Source organism: Equus przewalskii, chromosome 2, assembly GCF_037783145.1.
Source record: "Equus przewalskii isolate Varuska chromosome 2, EquPr2, whole genome shotgun sequence".
Lineage (NCBI taxonomy): Eukaryota > Metazoa > Chordata > Mammalia > Perissodactyla > Equidae > Equus > Equus przewalskii.
Genome location: NC_091832.1, coordinates 80,103,295 through 80,121,901, shown reverse-complemented (window position 1 = coordinate 80,121,901; position 18,607 = coordinate 80,103,295). Strand labels below are relative to the sequence as shown.

Sequence of the window (18,607 nt, the reverse complement as noted above, 5' to 3'; positions counted from 1 at the left end):
TCTACCTGCCAAACCTGACAGTGTTCGTTGACTTCTCCTTTCTTCAAGCTCTATGTGCCCCATTTTATAGTTCTTTATTTCTCGATTATCTTGATTGATTCATTTATTTATTCAAAAGTTTTTATTGAATGCCTACTATGTACAAGCTACTGGGTAAGCATTGAGGATGCAGTGGCGAGCTAAACCAAACAGAATTCCTGTTTGGCTTAGTGAGAGAGACAGGCACTAATCACACAAGTGGGAGGATAGTTATAGACTGAGCTAAATGCTATGAAGGAAAGGAACACGTCCTTAGGCTAAAGAGTAAGGGAAGAGAAGGTGAGTAGAGACCTGAAGCAGAAGTAAGAGTGTCTATGGCAAGAGGTGATGGTGCTGATGGAGGTGGTGGTAACAGTGGTGGTGATAGAGTAATGATGGAGGTGGTGATGATGGTAGAGTTGACAGTGATGGTGAAGGGAGTGATGGTGAGGGTGGTAGACGATGGTGGTGAAGGTGCTGATGATGGTGGAGGGGATTGTGGTAGAAGATGGCACTTACAACAGAAGGAACAGCATATGAAAGGATCTGTGATGGGTGGAAATTCCGTCTGCCTAGAAATCTGAAAGGCTAATATGGCTGATGCACAGACGGTGATGGGGAGAAGGGGCAGAGACCAGAAGTTTAAGCAGAAGTCATACCACAGACCCTTAGGGCCTTGTAGTCTATGTTAAGTGTTTGGATCCTAATCCTAAGAACAATTTGGAAGCCACACAAGAATTTTAAACTTGAGTTGGTTTGAAATGATCAGATTTGCATTGTAAAAAGATCATTCTAGATCTCTACTGTCCAATAATGGTAGCTATTAGCTACACATGGTTATTGAACACTTGAAATGTTGCTGATCTTAGTTGGGATGTACTGTAAATGTCAAATACACACTGGATTTCATAGGCTTAGTATAAAAAAAGAATGTAAAATATCTCATTAATTTTTAAATATTGATTACATATTGAATTGATAAAATTTTGGGTTAAATAAAATGTAATTAAAATTAATTTTACCTGTTTCTTGCTAAGTTTTTAAAGTTATACTTTTGTAACCTTTTTTTGAGTTATACTTGATACTTTTTTAAATGTAGCTGCTAGGATTTTTTTTTTTTTGGTGAGGAAGATTGGCCTGAGCTAACATCTGTTGCCAATCTTCCTCTTTTTTTTTCTTCTCTCTCCAAAGCTCCAGTACATAGTTGTATATCCTAGTTGTAAGTAGTTCTAGTTCTTCTATGTGGGACACCATCACAGCATGGCTTGATGAGCGGTATGTAGGTCCACGCCTAGAATCCAAACCGGCAACCCGCTGGCTGCTGAAGTGGAGTATGTGAAATTAACCACTCGGCCTCGGGGCTGGCCCCCTACTAGGAAATTTAGAATTATGTAAGCAGCTTGCATTTGTGGCTCCCATTATATTTTCATTAGACGGGGCTGCTCTAGATGCTGTGTGAAGAAAAGGCTACAGAGAAGGCAGAGTAGATGAGACCAACTAGGAGGTTGTTTTTGTCCAGATGAGACACGAAGGTAGCTTGAACTTCCTAGTGGTAGTGAGAATAAAAAGTTGGATGGATTCGGGGCTGGCCCCGTGGCCGAGCGGTTAAGTTCGCGCGCTCCGCTGCAGGCGGCCCAGTGTTTCGTTGGTTCGAATCCTGGGCGCGGACATGGCACTGCTCATCAGACCACGCTGAGGCAGCGTCCCACATGCCACAACTAGAAGAACCCACAACGAAGAATATACAACTATGTACCGGGGGCTTTGGGGAGAAAAAGGAAAATAATAAAATCTTTAAAAAAAAAAAAGTTGAATGGATTCGAGGAACAGTCAGCAGGACTAGGTGCTGGAGCAAGTGCAGCTGGATGGATGGTGGTGCCACAGGTTGAAATAAAGAGCTAGAAGGGGACCAGCCTTGGTAAGAAATATGAGGTCAGATCTGGACATGCTGAGTGGACACGCTCTGAGACACCCAAGGGGGGACAAAGGCCTCAGGTAGGTAGTTGCCTATTTAGGTCCTGAGCTCAGGTGAGATTTCGGGGCAGGAAACTTAAATTTGAAAGGTATTGGCATACAGATGGGCAGAAAAGAGATTCCTTAAGAAGAAAGTAGGCAGTGAGAAGTGGCCTAGGACAGATCACTGGATTGTCCTTGATTGTCACTTGGGAACATGGTTGGGAAGGATAGGTTTGAAAAGGAGAGTTGAAAAAGAAAACTAAGTGTGTGGGGTCATGGAAGCAAAGGGAGAGAATATTTTAAGAAGGACAGAGTGGGCAGCAATGATATCTGCTCAGATGGGCCAGGCAACGTGAAGAATAAAAAGATCTGAGAGTTAGCAACATAGTGGCTGTTGATGATCTTTGCAAATGCTGTTTGGAGGGATAGAAATGGCAGCCAGACTGGAGTAGAATGCAGGCTGGGCAAGAAGTGAGAAGATAAACAGTAAATATGAAGAGCTCTTTTCAGAAGTAGGACTATGGAGGGAAAGAGAGAGAGGGGAAGAGAGAAACCTGAGGGAGATGAGGAATTTTTTGTTGTTTTTTAAAAAAATAAATATAGAAGAAACTTGAGCACGTGTAAACATCGGTAGGAATGATCTGCTTGAGATGCAGCGACAGAGAATGTGGGAGAGAGAAGGGGTAATGAGCGGTGCAGGGTTCCTGAGGAGGTAGGGAGGGAGGGCATCTCGACTGGACAAGGGGGGACTCACCAGCTATGCTGGGAGGGGGCCCCCTCTTCTACTGCGGCAGGAGGGAGAGGACGGGTGTGGACGGAAGATTGGAAGTGGGAAGTTGAGGGGATTCCTTTGGATGGCTTCAATTTTCTCTTTGAAGTAAGAGGTAAAGTCATCCCTGAGAGGATGGGAGGAGGCAGAGACTGCCAGTGGCTGGAGAAGAGAGGAGAAAGCTTCAATGTTATCGCGGAGAGTGTAGGTGAGTTGGCTGGAGAAATGGAATAAAAATGCCTTGTCTCCTCTAAGAAAGCAGGCAGTAGAATCCTTTTAGGTTTGGGATTTTGTCACATAGGAGACACAGAAATGTAAGGAAGAGAGACAGTGGTGGTTCTAGAATTTCTATTTGGCAGAGCTTTAGAAGTGGTGCTCTGATTCAGGGGTGGGAGGGCTCGAAGCTTTTTGTAGAGCATTATTTTACATTTTATTACAGTGAGGAAACACCAGTTGTTCATATCAAAGAACAGGGAAGACTTACGGAGATTGAGGAGGAGGTGAAACCTTCTCCTTCAACCCCGTGTTTGGCAACACCACTGTCAAGAGAGTCTGTGGTGCTGGCAAGGGTGTTATGAAGGCTGAAGGAGGACTGTGCACCACCCTAACTGTCCGAGTCCTCTTCCAGCACTCCCTGAGCGGCTGGCATCCGTGTTCCGATGATCCTGTGGCCACACCCAGGCTGTATTTTCCCCTGTAAAAAACGGGGAAAGATTCCTCTCTCGGTGAACCATATATTTTTGGACCAAGTATGACTCTCCACACATTGCTGACAGAATGGGAAACCCAGGGTTTGCAGGCTGATTTCCATCTGTGAGCTCCAGCTTGCACCAAATGTCTGCCTGAATCTACACTCAATAAGGAAGAAAGAGAAGGAAGGAGAGGACAAATGATTGGGGAAAGAGGAGGGATCAGTAGACTCTGAGCAAGAGGCAGGAGGTTGGAGTTAGTCAGTTTGAGGTTGGACAACTGTAGGGAATGACCAGGCCCAGGCAGTGAGCGAGGCAGTGCGGAGGTCAAGGATCTCCAGTGAGGAGGAGGTAAGGGAACCGAGAGGCCAGGGTGATGGGGGGGGGGGTCATCTTCGTGAACAGTGAAGCACCTGCTCCTGGAAGATCTTGGGAGGAAGTCTATGAGCAGATGCCCAAGTCTTCAACAAGTGAGAAGACGGGACTAGGAGGTCAGCAGATAGTGACAGACATAGGACGGCAGAGGTCAAATGGTGTAACATGAGCCCAGAGCCAATGAGGAACTGGTTTTCTTACAAAAGATTGGGGAAGTAACAGTCAGTGATTCCAACATTGGATCAGGGACTGGGGCTCCTGGATCTGATGATGCCATTTATAGAACACCATGGAACGCCATGAAACAATAGATTTAATCTGAGTGGGCTGGAACTGTTACATGGTAAGTAATGTACATACAGCGGGATCTGCACCAGCGATTGAAGACTCGAAGAAGCCAGCTACAGGAAGGGCAGAGGGACACTGGCAGGACGCATAGAAGCAGACTGGAAGACGTGGTCACCACTGACTCGGGCTAGAGGAAGCAGTGACAAAAGACAGGCAGGAGCAGAAGAAGAGCAGCAGACAACACGAGGAGGAAGGAAGGACTTGGCAAATGTTTTCTTTAGTGACTCAATTTTAATTTTGTGAATGTTAGCTTTTTTAAAAATGTCTTCAGAAATTATTGTGGGCAGAAGAGATAATTCACAAGTTTGCCTTGGCTGTATGATTTAATATCTAAATTACTAAATTTACGAGGTTAAAACTTTGCCCTTCCTTGAGATTTTAAGTCCGACTAGCTTTTTATAAATTTACCAAAATTTAAACATCAGTTTAAAAGGGACTTTGGCTTATGTCTGTCCTATTTGCAAACTTAGCTAATTAAACTCCAAAATAGTTTAAGCTGCATTTACAAATGTAGTATATTTGATATCCTCTTTAAGTGTCTCAGTTGTTTGATTTAATAAATCTTTCCTGAGTTCTTAAATAACTCTCATATAACTAATACTTTTTATAAACATGGTGAACTTCAGGCACTCTTAAATGTTTCAATATATAAGAAATGTTTCAATACATGTTCCTACAAACAGAAAAATTCCAGCTTCAAGTCACAAGTATAGGTGAAGTATATGTTTTAAATTAGAATTACGAGCCTGACTTTAATAGACCAAATTTTTTTAAAGGTGACAAGTCTTTAAAAACCAAGTATTCACAGATTCCTTAACACAAAATATTAGTGTAAATACTAATTTTAAGCCTACCAGAAATTGCATCCAGAAGTTTTTTGGGCCAAGGAAGAGTGTCCATACACTTGCCAAGTGGATAGCAATTTGCTGTGAAAGATGCTTACACACATGTAGGAAACCATTACACCATCATACATAATTTGTGAAATTCCTTCTTAGATGATTGGCCAGTTATATTGGCTGGGAAGCTGGCAGTATTCTTGTCTGTGACTCAAACTGGTACACACTGAACCCAAGTTACACTTTATAAGAGGACTGAAGCAAAAGAAGTGGGCACAGTGGGCACGTAGCTCATGTCCCTGGGTTTGGGATATATCATGACCTCATTTTTTCCATCCACATAGAAGTTGGCGGCCCCTACCCAGATTGCCACGCCACATGGCTGGAATTAGTAGTTATTTGATTCCTAAGATATTTCAATGTATTTTCCAAGGAGCTCCAAAGAACTTGGAACTTGATAAAATTCTGCCTTCTTTTCATACTCTTCTTGCCTGATGAGGTCTTACCACCCTTACAGATATTAAAATGATACCAGTTTTTCACTCATGGTTTTTGTCTAACTATACGGTTGGAAATCGTTCACTATATTTCTACTTTCCTATCCTCAAATGAGGTCAGCTGTTGTGTGGCGAGGGTAGGAAGTCAGGGCAAGGAGTCACTGGTCAGACTTCTCTTCCTTCAGTCCCACTGTGTGTCAGCAGTGGCCACTTCAGATGTTTACACAGTAGTCTCCCCTTATCCATGGTTTTGCTTTCCACAGTTTCTGTTACCTGTGACCAATCATGGTCTGAAAATATTAAACGGAAGGTTCTAGAAATAAACAATTCATAAGTTTTAAATTGCTCATTGTTCTGAGTAGCGTGATGAAATCTCGAGCCATCCCCCTCTATCTTGCCCAGGATGTGAATCATCCCTTTGTCCAACGTATCCGCACTGTAACCTGACCGTTAGTCACTTAGTAGCCATCTTGGTTATCAGATCAACTCTCCTGGTATCACAGTGATTGTGTTCAAGTAAACTTTATTGTACTTGATAATGGCCCCAAAGCGAAAGAGTAGTGATGCTGACAATTCAGATATGCCACAGAGAAGCCATAAAGTGCTTCCTTTAAGTGAAAAGGTGAGAGTTCTTGACTTAATAAAGAAAAAAATAAAATCACATGCTGAAGTTGCTACAATCTACAGTAACTTTTACTACAGTATATTGTTATAATTGTTCTATTTTATTATTAGTTGTTCTTGACCTCTTACTGTGCCTAACTTATAAATTAAACTTTATCATAAGAATATATGTATGGGAAAAAACATAGTATGTATAGAGTTCGGTACTATCTGTGGTTTCAGGCATCCACTGGGGGTCTTGGAACATATCCCTGTGGATAGGTGGGACAACTCCATTCCTCCAGACTTAACTGATTTTCTGAAAAGCCATGTGAATCTACCACTTGCCAAGTATTAGTTGATTAATGCCTATCATGTTCTAGAGGCTGGGGATACTCCATTGCAAATAGGAGAACGAAGGAAGTCCCTGCTCTCATGAAATTTACATCCAGCCACATTCAGCAAACGTGTGTTAATTTGGAAGTTCCTTTTCAGTTGTCTAGTTGAATCCTGCCTTCTCCCTGAGAGTCACGTGTATTTGGACCTATCCTGTAACAATTTACCTCTTATGTCATCCTCATGGTTTGGTCCTTTGCCCTGGGATAGTCCATCAAAGAACTTGAAGAAAAGTCTCTTTCCCTCTTTCTTTTTTCATTTTCCCAAATTTTAGATTCCTGATATATTTCTAGATTCTCTAAATTAAAAAAAAAAGGAATTTTATGGACTTTCTGTTCTGAATTAACTTAAGATTGATGCTTCTAATCCCCAGAGATATGTACCAAGAAGCCTGCAATTAATGGAGAAGATCAGTCCTTGGGCCGACATATGAAGCAGTTGGTTTTGGTCCGTCTGTCTTTCTTTCATTCTTTTTTTTTTTTTTTTCTTTGTAGAATGAACATTGAGACCATTCTGTCAGGAACATCTTAATTTCTGAAATCATTATGGTATGATGAATTTAGTCCTCAAATGGACCCTGTGGAAGTTGGGTGGTGAATTGCTCTGAATATGCATGGGGTGATATTAGGAAGATGACAAGCTGAACATGAGCATTCCAGAAGGGCTAAAGCCCTCTGAATACAATATTAGAAGATTTTATAATATTATGTTTCTAGGTGGTTTGGACTTCCTGAATTACTTAAGAAACTTAATTTTCTTTCCATCAAGAAATATCTTAGCGGCCAGCCTGGTGGCACAGCTATTAAGTTTGCACATTCCGCTTTGGTGGCCCAGGGTTCGCTGGTTCGGATCTTGCGTGCTGACATGGCACTGTTTGGCACGCCATGCTGTGGTAGGCATCCCACATATAATTAGAGGAAGATGGGCACAGATGTTAGCTCAGGGCCAGTCTTCCTCAGCAAAAAAGGGGAGTATTGGCAGCAGATATTAGCTCAGGGTTAATCTTCCTCAAAAAAAATAAAATAAAATAAAAAAGAAATATCTTAGAGCTTTTTTGGTTGCAAGTGAGAAATCAGTGTAAACTTATTGAGGTAAAGGGGATGTTTTATAAGTGAGGCAGGATGACCTGTTAGAGAAATTAGGTGTTTTCTCCTTCCTTCTCTCAAAGGGCTAGCAAAAGGCTAGCTCCTCTATTTTCGGGCCTGACATATCCATCTTTTGCTCTAGGAAAGAAGAGGATTTTTAAACATCAGTTTTATTGAGATAATTCACATATCATAAAATTTATCCATCTAAAAAGTACAATTTGATGAGCTTCGACAAAGACACACAATCATGTAACTGCTGTCACAATTATGATACAGAGCATTTCCAAGACCATCAAAGTCCTCGTTTGCCCCTTTGCAGTTAGTTCCCTCCCCCGACCTGGCTTCCTGGTATCTCTGCTATCTGTCATAGTTTTGCTTTAGAATTTCATATAAATGCATTCTACAGTATGTATTTGTTTGTGTGCGACTTCTTTCACTTAGCATAATGCTTTTTGAGATCCAGCCAAATTCTTGCATATATCAGTAGTCTTCTTTTTCCCTTTTTAAAAAATATTTATTTATTTTTATTGTAGTAACATTGGTTTATAGCATTATATAAATTTCAGGTGTACATCATTATATTTCGATTTCTGTGTAGATTACATCATGTTCGCCACCCAAAGACTAATTACAATCCATCACCACACACACGTGCCTAATCACCCCTTCTGCCCTCCTCCCTCTCCTCTTCCCCTCTGGTAACCACCAATCCAACTGTTTCTATGTGTTTGTTTGTTGTTGTTTTTATCTTCTACTTATGAGTGAGATGATACGGTATTTGACTTTTGCCTTTTAATTATTTCACTTAGCATAATACCCTCAAGGTCCATCCATGTTGTCACAGATGGCTGGATTTCATAATTTCTTATGGCTGAGTAGTAGTCCATTGTGTACAAATACCACATCTTCTTTATCCATTCATCCCTTGATTGGCACCTAAGTTGCTTCCAAGTCTTGGCTATTGTGAATAATACTGCCATGAACATAGGGCTGCATGTATCTTTATGCATTCGTGTTTTCATGTTCTTTGGATAAATACCCAGCAGTGGAATAGCTGGATCGTATAGTAGATCTATTCTTAATTTTCTGAGGAATCTCCATACTGTTTTCCATAGTGGCTGCACCGGTTTACACTCCCACCAGCAGTGTATGAGGGTTCCCTTCTCTCCACATCCTCTCCAACACTTACTGTTTGCTGTCTTGTTGATTACAGGCATTCTGATGGGAGCGAGGCGAGATCTGATTGTAGTTTTGATTTGCATTTCCCTGATAGTTAATGATGTTGAACATCTTTTCATGTGCCTGTTGGCCATTTGTATATCTTTTTTGGAGAAATGTCTGTTCAGATCTTTTGCCCATTTTTTAATTGGGTTGTTAGATTTTTTGCTGTTGAGATGTATGAGTTCTTTGTATATTTTGGATATTAACCGCTTATCAGATATATGGTTTGCAAATATCTTCTACCAATTGTCACATTGTCTTTTTGTCTTGTTGATGGTTTCCTTTGCTGTGCAGAAGCTTTTTAGTTTGATGTAGTCCCATTTGTTTATTTTTTCTGTTGTTTCCCTTGCCCGGTCAGACATGATACTTGAAAATATGCTGCTAAGATTGATGTCGAAGAGTGCACTGCCTATGTTTTCTTCTAGAAGTTTAACGGTTCCAGGTCTTATATTCAAGTCTTTAATGCATTTTGAGTTTATTTTTGTGTATGGTGGAAGATAATGGTCTACTTTCATTCTTTTGCATGTGGCTGTCCAGTTTTCCCAACACCCTTTGTTGAAGAGCCTTCCCTTCTTCATTGCATGTTCTTGGCTCCCTTGTCGAAACTTAGCTGTCCACAGATGTGTGAGTTTACTTCTGGACTCTCAATTCTGTTCCACTGATCTGTGTGTCTATCTTTGTGCCAGTACTATGCTGTTTTGGTTACTATAGCTTTGTAGCATATTTTGAAATCAGGGAGTGTGATACCTCCAGCTTCGTGCTTTTTTTCTCAGGATTCCTTTGGCTATGCAGGGTCTTTTGTTGTTCCATATAAATTTTAGGGTTCTTTTGTTGTTCCATATAAATTTTAGGATTCTTTGTTCTATTCTGTGAAAAATGTTGTTGGAACTTTGGTAGAGATTGTATTGCTTTAGGAAGTATGGACATTTTAACTATGTTAATTCTTCCAAACCAAGAGCATGGAATATCTTTCCATTTCTTTGTGTCTTCTTCCATTTCTTTAATAATATTTTATAGTTTTCAGGGTACAGATCTTTCACCTCTTTGGTTAAGTTTATTCCTAGGTATTTTATTATTTTTGTTGCAATTATAAATGAGATTGTATTCTTAATTTCTCTTTCTGCTACTTCGTTGTTAGTGTATAGAAATGCAACTGATTTTTGTATGTTGATTTTGTATCCTGCAACTTGACCATATTCATTTATTATTTCTAGAAGTTCTTTAGTGGATTATTTAGGGTTTTCTATACATAAAATCATGCCATCTTGGGGCTGACCTGGTGGCATTGCAGTTAAGATTGTGAGTTCCGCTTCAGCAGCCCTGGGTTCACCAGTTTGCATCCTGGGCGCAGACCTATGCACTGCTTATCAAGCCATGCTGTGGTAGGTGTCCCACATATAAAATAGAGGAAGATGGGCACAGGTGTTAGCTCAGGGCCAATCTTCCTCAGCAAAAAGATGAGGATTGGTGGTGGATATTAGCTCAGAGCTAATCTTCCTCAAAAAGAAAAATCATGTCATCTGCAAATAGTGACAGTTTCACTTTTTCCTTTCCAATTTGGTTCGCTTTTATTTCTTTTTCTTGCCTGATTGGTCTGGCTAGGACTTCCAATACTTTGCCAAATAAAAGTGGTGAAACTGGGCATCCTTGTCTGGTTCCTGCTCTTAGAGGGATAGCCTTCAGTTTTTCTCCATTGAGAATGATAGTGGCTGTGGGTTTGTCATATATGGCCTTTGTTATGTTGAGGTAATTTCCTTATATACTCATTTTACTCAGAGTTTTTATCATGAATGCATGCTGTATCTTGTCAAATGCTTTCTCTGCATCTATTGAGATGATCATATGATTTTTATTCTTCATTTTGTTAATGTGGTGTATCATGTTAATTGGTTTGTGGATGTTGAACCATCCCTGCATCCCTGAAATAAAAACCACCTGATCCTGGTGTATGATCTTTTTAATGTATTATCGTATTCGATTTGCTAGTATTTTGTTGAGCATTTTTGCATCAATGTTCATCAGTGATATTGGCCTGTAATTTTTCTTATTGTGTTGTCTTTGTCTGGTTTTGGTATCAGGGTAATGTTGGCTTTGTAGAATGAGTTAGGAAGCTTCCCCTCCTCTTCAATTTTTTGGAAGAGTTTGAGAAGGATTGGTATTGCATCTTCTTTCACTTTTTGGTAGCATTCACCAGGGAAGCTTTCTGGTCCTGGATTTTTATTTTCTGGGAGGTTTTTGATTACTGTTTTGATTTCCTTACTGGTAATTGGTCTATTCAAATTCTCTCTTTCTTCTTTATTCAGTTTTGGAAGCTTGTATGATTCTAAGAATTTATCCATTTCTTCTAGATTACCCAATTTGTTGGCATATAGCTTTTTGTAGTATTCCCTTATAATCTTTTGTATTTCTGAGGTGTCTGTTGTAATTTTTCCTTTTTCATTTAGGATTTTATTTATTTGAGCCTTCTGTCTTTTTTTCTTGGTGAGTCTAGCTAAAGGTTTGTCAATTTTGTTTATCTTTTCAAAGAACCAGGTCTTGGTTTCATTGATTTTTTCGATTGCTTTTTTAGTCTTTATGTCATCTATTTCTGCTCTGATATTTATTATTTCTTCCTTCTACTGATTTTGGGCTTTGTTTGTTCTTCTTTTTCTATTTCCTTTAGGTGCACTGTTAGATTGTTTATTTGATTTTTCTTGTTTGTTGATGTAGGCCTGTATTCCTATAAACTTCCCTCTTAGAATTGCTTTTGCTGTGTCCCATAGATTTTGGCAAGTTGTATATTCATTTTCATTTGTCTCCAGGTATTTTTTTTTTTTTTTAAGATTTTAAAACTTTTCCTTTTTCTCCCCAAAGGCCCCCGGTACATAGTTGTGTATTTTTAGTTGTGGGGCCTTCCAGTTGTGGCATGTGGGATGCCACCTCACATGGCTTGATGAGCAGTGCCATGTCCATGCCCAGGATTCGAACGGGCAAAACCCTGGGCTGCTGAAGCAGAGCATGCAAACTTAACCACTCAGCCATGGGGCTGGCCCCTCCAGGTATTTTTTTATTTCTTTGTTAGATCCAATCATAGTTCAGTAATGTTTTGTTTATTCTCCACATATTTGTGGCTTTTCTGATTTTCTTCCTATAGTTGATTTCTAGTTTCATAACTTTGTGATCAGAAAAGATGCTTGGTATCATTTCAATCTTCTTAAATTTATTGAGACTTGTTTGTGGCCTAATATGTGATCAATCCTGGAGAATGTTTCATGTGCATTTGACAAGAATGTGTATTCTGCGGTTTTTGGATGGAATGTTCTATATATATTTACTAAGCCTATGTGGTCTAATGTGTCGTTTAAGGCCAATCTTTCCTTATTGATCTTCTGTTTCGATGATCTATCCACTGGTGTAAGTGGAGTGTTAAAATCCCCTACTATTATTGTGTTACTGTCTATTTCTCCTTTAATGTCTGTTAATAATTGCTTTATATATTTAGGTGCTCCTATCTTGGGTGCATAGATATTCACAAGTGTTATATCCTCTTGTTGGATGTTCCCTTTATCATTATGTGGTACCCTTCTGTGTCTCTTGTTACAGTTTTTGTTTGAAAGTCTATTTTGTCTGATGTAAGTATTGCTACCCCAGCTTTCTTTTCATTGCCATTTGCTTGGAGTGTCTTTTTCCATCCCTTCACTTTCAGTTTGTGAATGGTCTGAAGTGTGTCTCTTGCATGCAGCATATATATGGGTCTTGCTTTTTTATCCAATCAGCCACCCTATGCCTTTTGATTGGAGCATTTAGTCCATTGACGTTTAAAGTAGCTATTGATAAGTATATACTTATTGCCATTTTGTTACCCTTTTTCTGGGTGTTTTAGTAGTTCTTCTCTGTTGCTTTCTTTCTCTTCCCTTGTAGTTTGATGGCTTTCTTTAGTATTATGTTTGGGCTCCTTTCTCTTAATTATTTGTGTATTTATCATAGGTTTCTGGTTTGTGATTACTATGAGGTTTATATATAATAACTATGTATATAGCCATCTATATTGAGTCGAGAGCCTCTTTAGTTTGACCTCTTTCTAAAAGCTCTACTCTTTTACCCCCCTGCTCCCACATTTTATGTTTTTGATATCCTATCTAACCTCTTTTTTGGTGTGTGTGTATCCACTACCCTATTATCATTGAAATAGGTAATTTTAGTACTTTTGTCTTTTGATCTTCATATTATCTTCCTAGGTGGTTGATCTGCTACCTTTACTGTATTTTTGCCTTTACCAGTGATTTTATTGCCTTTTTTAAAAAAAATAATTTTCATATTCCTATTTGTGGTCTTCTCTTTCCCACTTAAATAAGTCTCTTTAGAATTTCTTGTAAAACTGGTTTCTTGCTGATAAACTTCTTTAATTTTTGCTTGTCTGGGAAACAGTTTATGTCTCCTTCCATTCTGAATGACAACCTTACTGGGTAGAGTACTCTTGGCTGTGGGTTTTTTCCTTTCAGTGCTTTACATATATTGTGCCACGCCCTTCTAGCCTGTAAGGTTTCTGCTGAGAAGTCAGCTGATAGCCTTGTGGGGTTTCCTTTGTATGTTACTTTGTTGCCTTTCTCTTGTGGCTTTTGGGATTCTCTCTTTATGTTTAATTTTGGACATTTTAACTATAACGTGTCTTGGTGTGGGCCTCTTTGGGTTTATCTTGTTTGGTGCTCTCTCTGCTTCCTGTACATGGATGTCTGTTTCCTTCCTTATGTTAGGAAATTTTTCAGCTATTATTTCTTCAAATAGATTCTCTGCCCCTTTATCTCTCTCTTCTCCTTCTCTCTCCTTCTCTTCTTTATCTATATATATTCACCTATAATATGAATGTTAGTGTACTTGATGTTGTCCCAGAGTTCCCTTAGAGTATTCTCATTCTTTTTAATTCTTTTTCTTTTATCTGTTCTGCTTGGTTGTTTTCTTCTAGTCTTTCATCCAGCTCATTGATCCATTCTTCTGTATCGTCTACTCTGCTGTCACTTTCCTCTAGTGAATTTTTCATTTTCAGTATTGCATTCTTCATTATTGACTGGTTCTTTTTTATATTTTCCAATTCTTTGTTGATATTCTTACTGAGTTCATCCATTCTTCTCCCAGATCAGTGAGCATCTTTATGAATTTTTGTTTGAACTCTTTGTCAGGTAGATTGTTTATTTCTGTTTCATTTAGTTCTTTTTCTGGGGTTTTGTCCTGTCCCCTTGCTTTGAACATATTCTTTTGCCTCCTCATTTTCCCTCTTTCTCTGTGCTTGTATCTATGTATTAGGTGGGTCAGCTACATCTCCTGATCTTGGAGAGGTGGCCTTATGTAAGAGATGCTTTCTGAGGCCTCGCGGTGTGCTTCCCTCTCATCACTAGTTCCAAATGTTCCAGGGTGACCCCTCTGTGGGCTACATGTATCCTTCTGTTGTGGCAGGGTTGCTCTTGCTGCAGGTTCCCAGGGAGGATGGGCTGTCCCCCTGGCTGTTTGGTTGTAATTCTCAGCTGCATGTGGCTGAAATCCTTCAGTCTGGACCCTTCAGTCACTTGATCACATTTGGGGAGTCCCAGCACAGTTGGCTGCAAGGTATAATAGTACATTTCTATTGCAATTTTTCTGTCAAGTGAGTAGGCCCCCAGCATGGCTGGTTGCTAGGCTCAGGGACTTACAGTTGCTGTAGGCTTCTGGCCTGCAAGGCTGTTGTCAGGTCTATCAGGGTTGCAGCTGAGTGGGGCTGGCCCCAGGCACAGGAGCACCCAATTATTTATTTATTTTTTTTGAGGAAGATTAGCCCTGAGCTAACTACTGCCAATCCTCCTCTTTTTTGCAGAGGAAGACTGACCCTGAGCTAACACCCATGCCCATCTTCCTCTACTTTATATGTGGGATGCCTACCACAGCATGGCTTTTGCCAAGCGGTGCCATGTCTGTATCTGGGATCCAAACCGGCAAACCCCAGGCCGCCAAGAAGCAGAACGTGCGAACTTAGCTGCTGCGCCACCAGGCTGGCCACAGGAGCACCCAATTATTTCAGGTTTTGGAAGGTGGGGCTGATCTCCTATGTGGCTCTTTGAGAAGAACAAGTCATTTGCAGCTGATAAGCCCCATGGCCTTCAGGTCCACACACACTGTCAATGCAGTCCTGTCTCGTGTGCACATCCTGACTCCCTGAAAGGACCCAGTTTCCCCACTGCAGAGGCCCCCCACACACTCTACTAACGTGCCACACACTCCACCTGCTCCTCATGCACTCCCTGCCCCACAGAGGTGGAACCACTCACCTGCTTGCAGAGGATTCAGGCACCCAGTCTATCCAGACCCACAAGTTGCCGGAGCACTCGCTGTTGGGCAGGGTCAATCCCTAGGGCTGGCTGCCTGGCCTGGCTGAGCTGGATTAAATCAGTGCTCTCGTGGGTGGGGCAGACCCTGGGCTAGCAGCCCAGGGGAAGAACTCCAATGGCATCTGCCAGCATCTGTGTCAGCACACCTGTACTAGGTCACAATAATGGCTACCCCCAATGTCTCAGCTCCTGGAGAGGTCTCACCTCTCACTGAGATGCACCCAGAGCCTAGCAAGTGAGTCTCTTTTCAAGAAATGACTGTGCACCTTTCTTTCTGGTGATTTTAGGTTCTTTCCAAAATGAGTGAATTTGTGCTTGGGCCCTTCAAGAGCCGGCTTTTCTTCTGCTTGTGTCAAACAGCTTTTCTAGGGGTTCTCCCTGTTGTAGTTAATGGCCAGCAAAGCCAGATTTATGAGACTTGTCTCAGTTGTGCTGAGTTTGAAGGATGCTTTTAGTGGTAACTCTTCCCTGCTCAGGTCCCCTGCTCCTCCAAGGAAGGCTAAGTACCTTAGGACTGCTCTCCGCTGGCTGTGAAGCTCTGTGGCTCCTGAAGGCGGCTTTTTTTTCTCCCCAGAGAGGAATTTCTGCCTTTTCCACATTGGTCAGCACTGTCCCTCGTTACAGGGATTCTTTTTATCCAGTTTTCAGTTCTCTCTCAGGGGTAATTGTTCCAAGAATAGTTGTAAATTTGTTGTGTCCATGGGAGGAGGTGAGTTCAGAGTCTGCCATCTTGACACCAACTCCAGTTCCTCCTTTTCATTGCTGAATAGTATTCTATTGTATAAATATACATGAATTTATTCATGTATTCACCAGTTGATAGATATTTGTGTTGTTTCTAGCTCTGGATAAAGTACATGCCTTTGTGTGGACTTATTTTTTCATATCTTGTGGGTAAATACCTAAGAGGGGGATTGCTGGGTCATAGAGTAAGTGAACATGTTTAATTTTATAAGAAACTGTCAAACTTTCCCAAAGTGGGCGTATCATTTTGCATTCCCACCAGCAATGTATGAGAGTTTCAGTTCTTCTACATCCTTACCAACACTTGGTATTGTCAGTCTTTAATTTTAGCCATTCTAATGAGCATGTAGGTGTATATCTATGTGATCCCCCCATTTTTATTGAGATATAAGTGACATATAACATTGTATTAGTTTAAGGTGTACAATATAATGATTTGATATATGTAAATATTGTGGGATGATTACCACAATAAGTTTAGGTAACATCCATCATCTCACATAGTTACAATTTTTTTTTTCTTGTGATGAGAACTTTTAAGATCTACTCTCTTAGCAACTTTCAAAGACTCAATGCACTATTGTTAATTATAGTCACCATGCTGTACATTACATCCTCAGAACTTATTTATCTTATAAATGTTAGTTTGTAACTTTTGACTACATATAAACAGTCAATTTTATTCTGAGAAGTTTTGGTCGATCTTTCAAGTTTCCAGAATGTTCAGAAGTGAGAAATACTGCTCTTCATATGAGATGACAGGTAACAGAAGAGAACCTTACAGTCAGGCTCATAGCAAAAAAACTAATGTTAAAACCAGTTGAAGTAATAAAACGATGAGATCTGAAAGTCAGTTATTGGAGGTAGAGCTGGAAGACTTTGTACCTCAGGAAAATGGGATGGCTGAGATTCCATAATCAGACCAGGCCCATCATAAACTATAATAACAACAGAGCTTCGCTAGGAGAATTTTCCACGATGACAGAATGTTAAAGACGTGCTTTTATATTAACTAAAGATACTCACAGTTGTAAGTGCAAAGTCTGATTAATACCATATCTTCTGTTACAACACTTAAAATCCCCAGGATACATGGATTTCAGTGAAAATTTGATGGTTGAAGAAGAATTGAAACACTAAGTTCATAATGATACCTGGTGCCCCTTACATACTGTGAATTTAAGACAACATGATCTATAGAATCTGGAAAATGTGACTTACTCTAGAAAACCCTGAGTAACTTTAATCTTGGTCAGTGTACACTTGTTTCTTTACCTAACACTTACCAGTGGCCAGAAAAGATAGCATACTTAAATTTATCCAACAGAAAAATAAACAATTTAACCCACAGTGGTTCCCAGACACTGGGCATATTAGATGTTAGCAATATAATTATTTTGCATTCTCAGGTATGTGTTGAAGATCCTACCAGATACCTCCTTCTTCTTTGAGATTAAGCAGGAGAATAAAATTTTCTCTAAGGAGCAACTTGATTCTTTTCAAGAACTGAAGACTTTGGAAGCCGGTGGCAACAATTTCATTTGCTCCTGTGAGTTCCCGTCTTTCACTCAGGAGGAGCAGACACTGGACCAGATCCTGATCGACTGGCCAGAAAACTACCTGTGTGACTCTCCCTCCCACGTGCGGGGCCAGCGGGTTCAGGACACTCGTCTCTCGGTCTCTGAATGCCACAGGACAGCTCTGGTGTCTGCTGTGTGCTGTGCCCTTTTCCTGTCGATCCTGCTCACTGGGGTTCTGTGTCACCATTTCCATGGACTGTGGTACATGAAAATGATGTGGGCCTGGCTCCAGGCCAAAAGGAAGCCCAGGACAGCTCCCCAAAGGGACATCTGTTATGACGCCTTCGTGTCTTACAGTGAATGGGACTCCTACTGGGTGGAGAACCTCATGGTGCAGGAGCTGGAGCACTTCAACCCTCCCTTTAAGTTGTGTCTTCATAAGCGGGACTTTATTCCTGGCAAATGGATTACTGACAATATCATTGACTCGATTGAAAAGAGCCACAAAACCATCTTTGTGCTTTCTGAAAACTTTGTGAAGAGTGAGTGGTGTAAGTACGAACTGGACTTCTCCCATTTTCGTCTCTTTGATGAGAACAATGATGCTGCCATTCTCATTCTTCTGGAGCCCATTGACAAAAAGGCCATTCCCCAGCAGGAAGGGTTTGAATTGAAAAATAATTGTAGCTTTTAAAAGGAAAATACCTATTAAATGAAATATTCTCAGTTTTCAAAATAGTTCTATGCTACTTTAGAATTTTACAATTAATTATTTTTGATGGGCAGTATTAAGTACTATTCTCCAAAAATTACAGATGTTATTGAAATCTGTACAGAGGAGAGGAGAAAAATATTGAAGAATGAGTGTGTACAAAGATTTGTAAAATAGTGCAAGGGTTACAGCAGATTTTCATTAAGGGATTTTTGATAGATGTATTTCTTCTTATTTTATTTAACTATTACAAACTACTTTATGTGAAAAAGACACAGCCTGTGTTTTTTGATAACTTCATTTTAGAATTTGTCAGATGTTCAAAAATATAAGTATATACCATAAGATTTACCCTTTTCCAAACATCTTTTCAAATTGTTTCATTTTCTAATCTTTTTTTTTTTTTTTCTAGAAAAAGAAAAGTTTTGTAGGGAGTTGCAGGAGGTCTTACAGCAAACTGAAAAGATGATGGACTAAGGAGGCTTGGAGTCTGGCCT

At 40.2% G+C, this 18,607-nt stretch overlaps 1 pseudogene; it reads left to right on the top strand.

Annotated features, from left to right (window-relative positions):
* Positions 1-413: 413 nt before the first annotated feature.
* On the top strand, positions 414-18,118 carry LOC139081869 (toll-like receptor 2; annotated as a pseudogene).
* Positions 18,119-18,607: the final 489 nt, after the last annotated feature.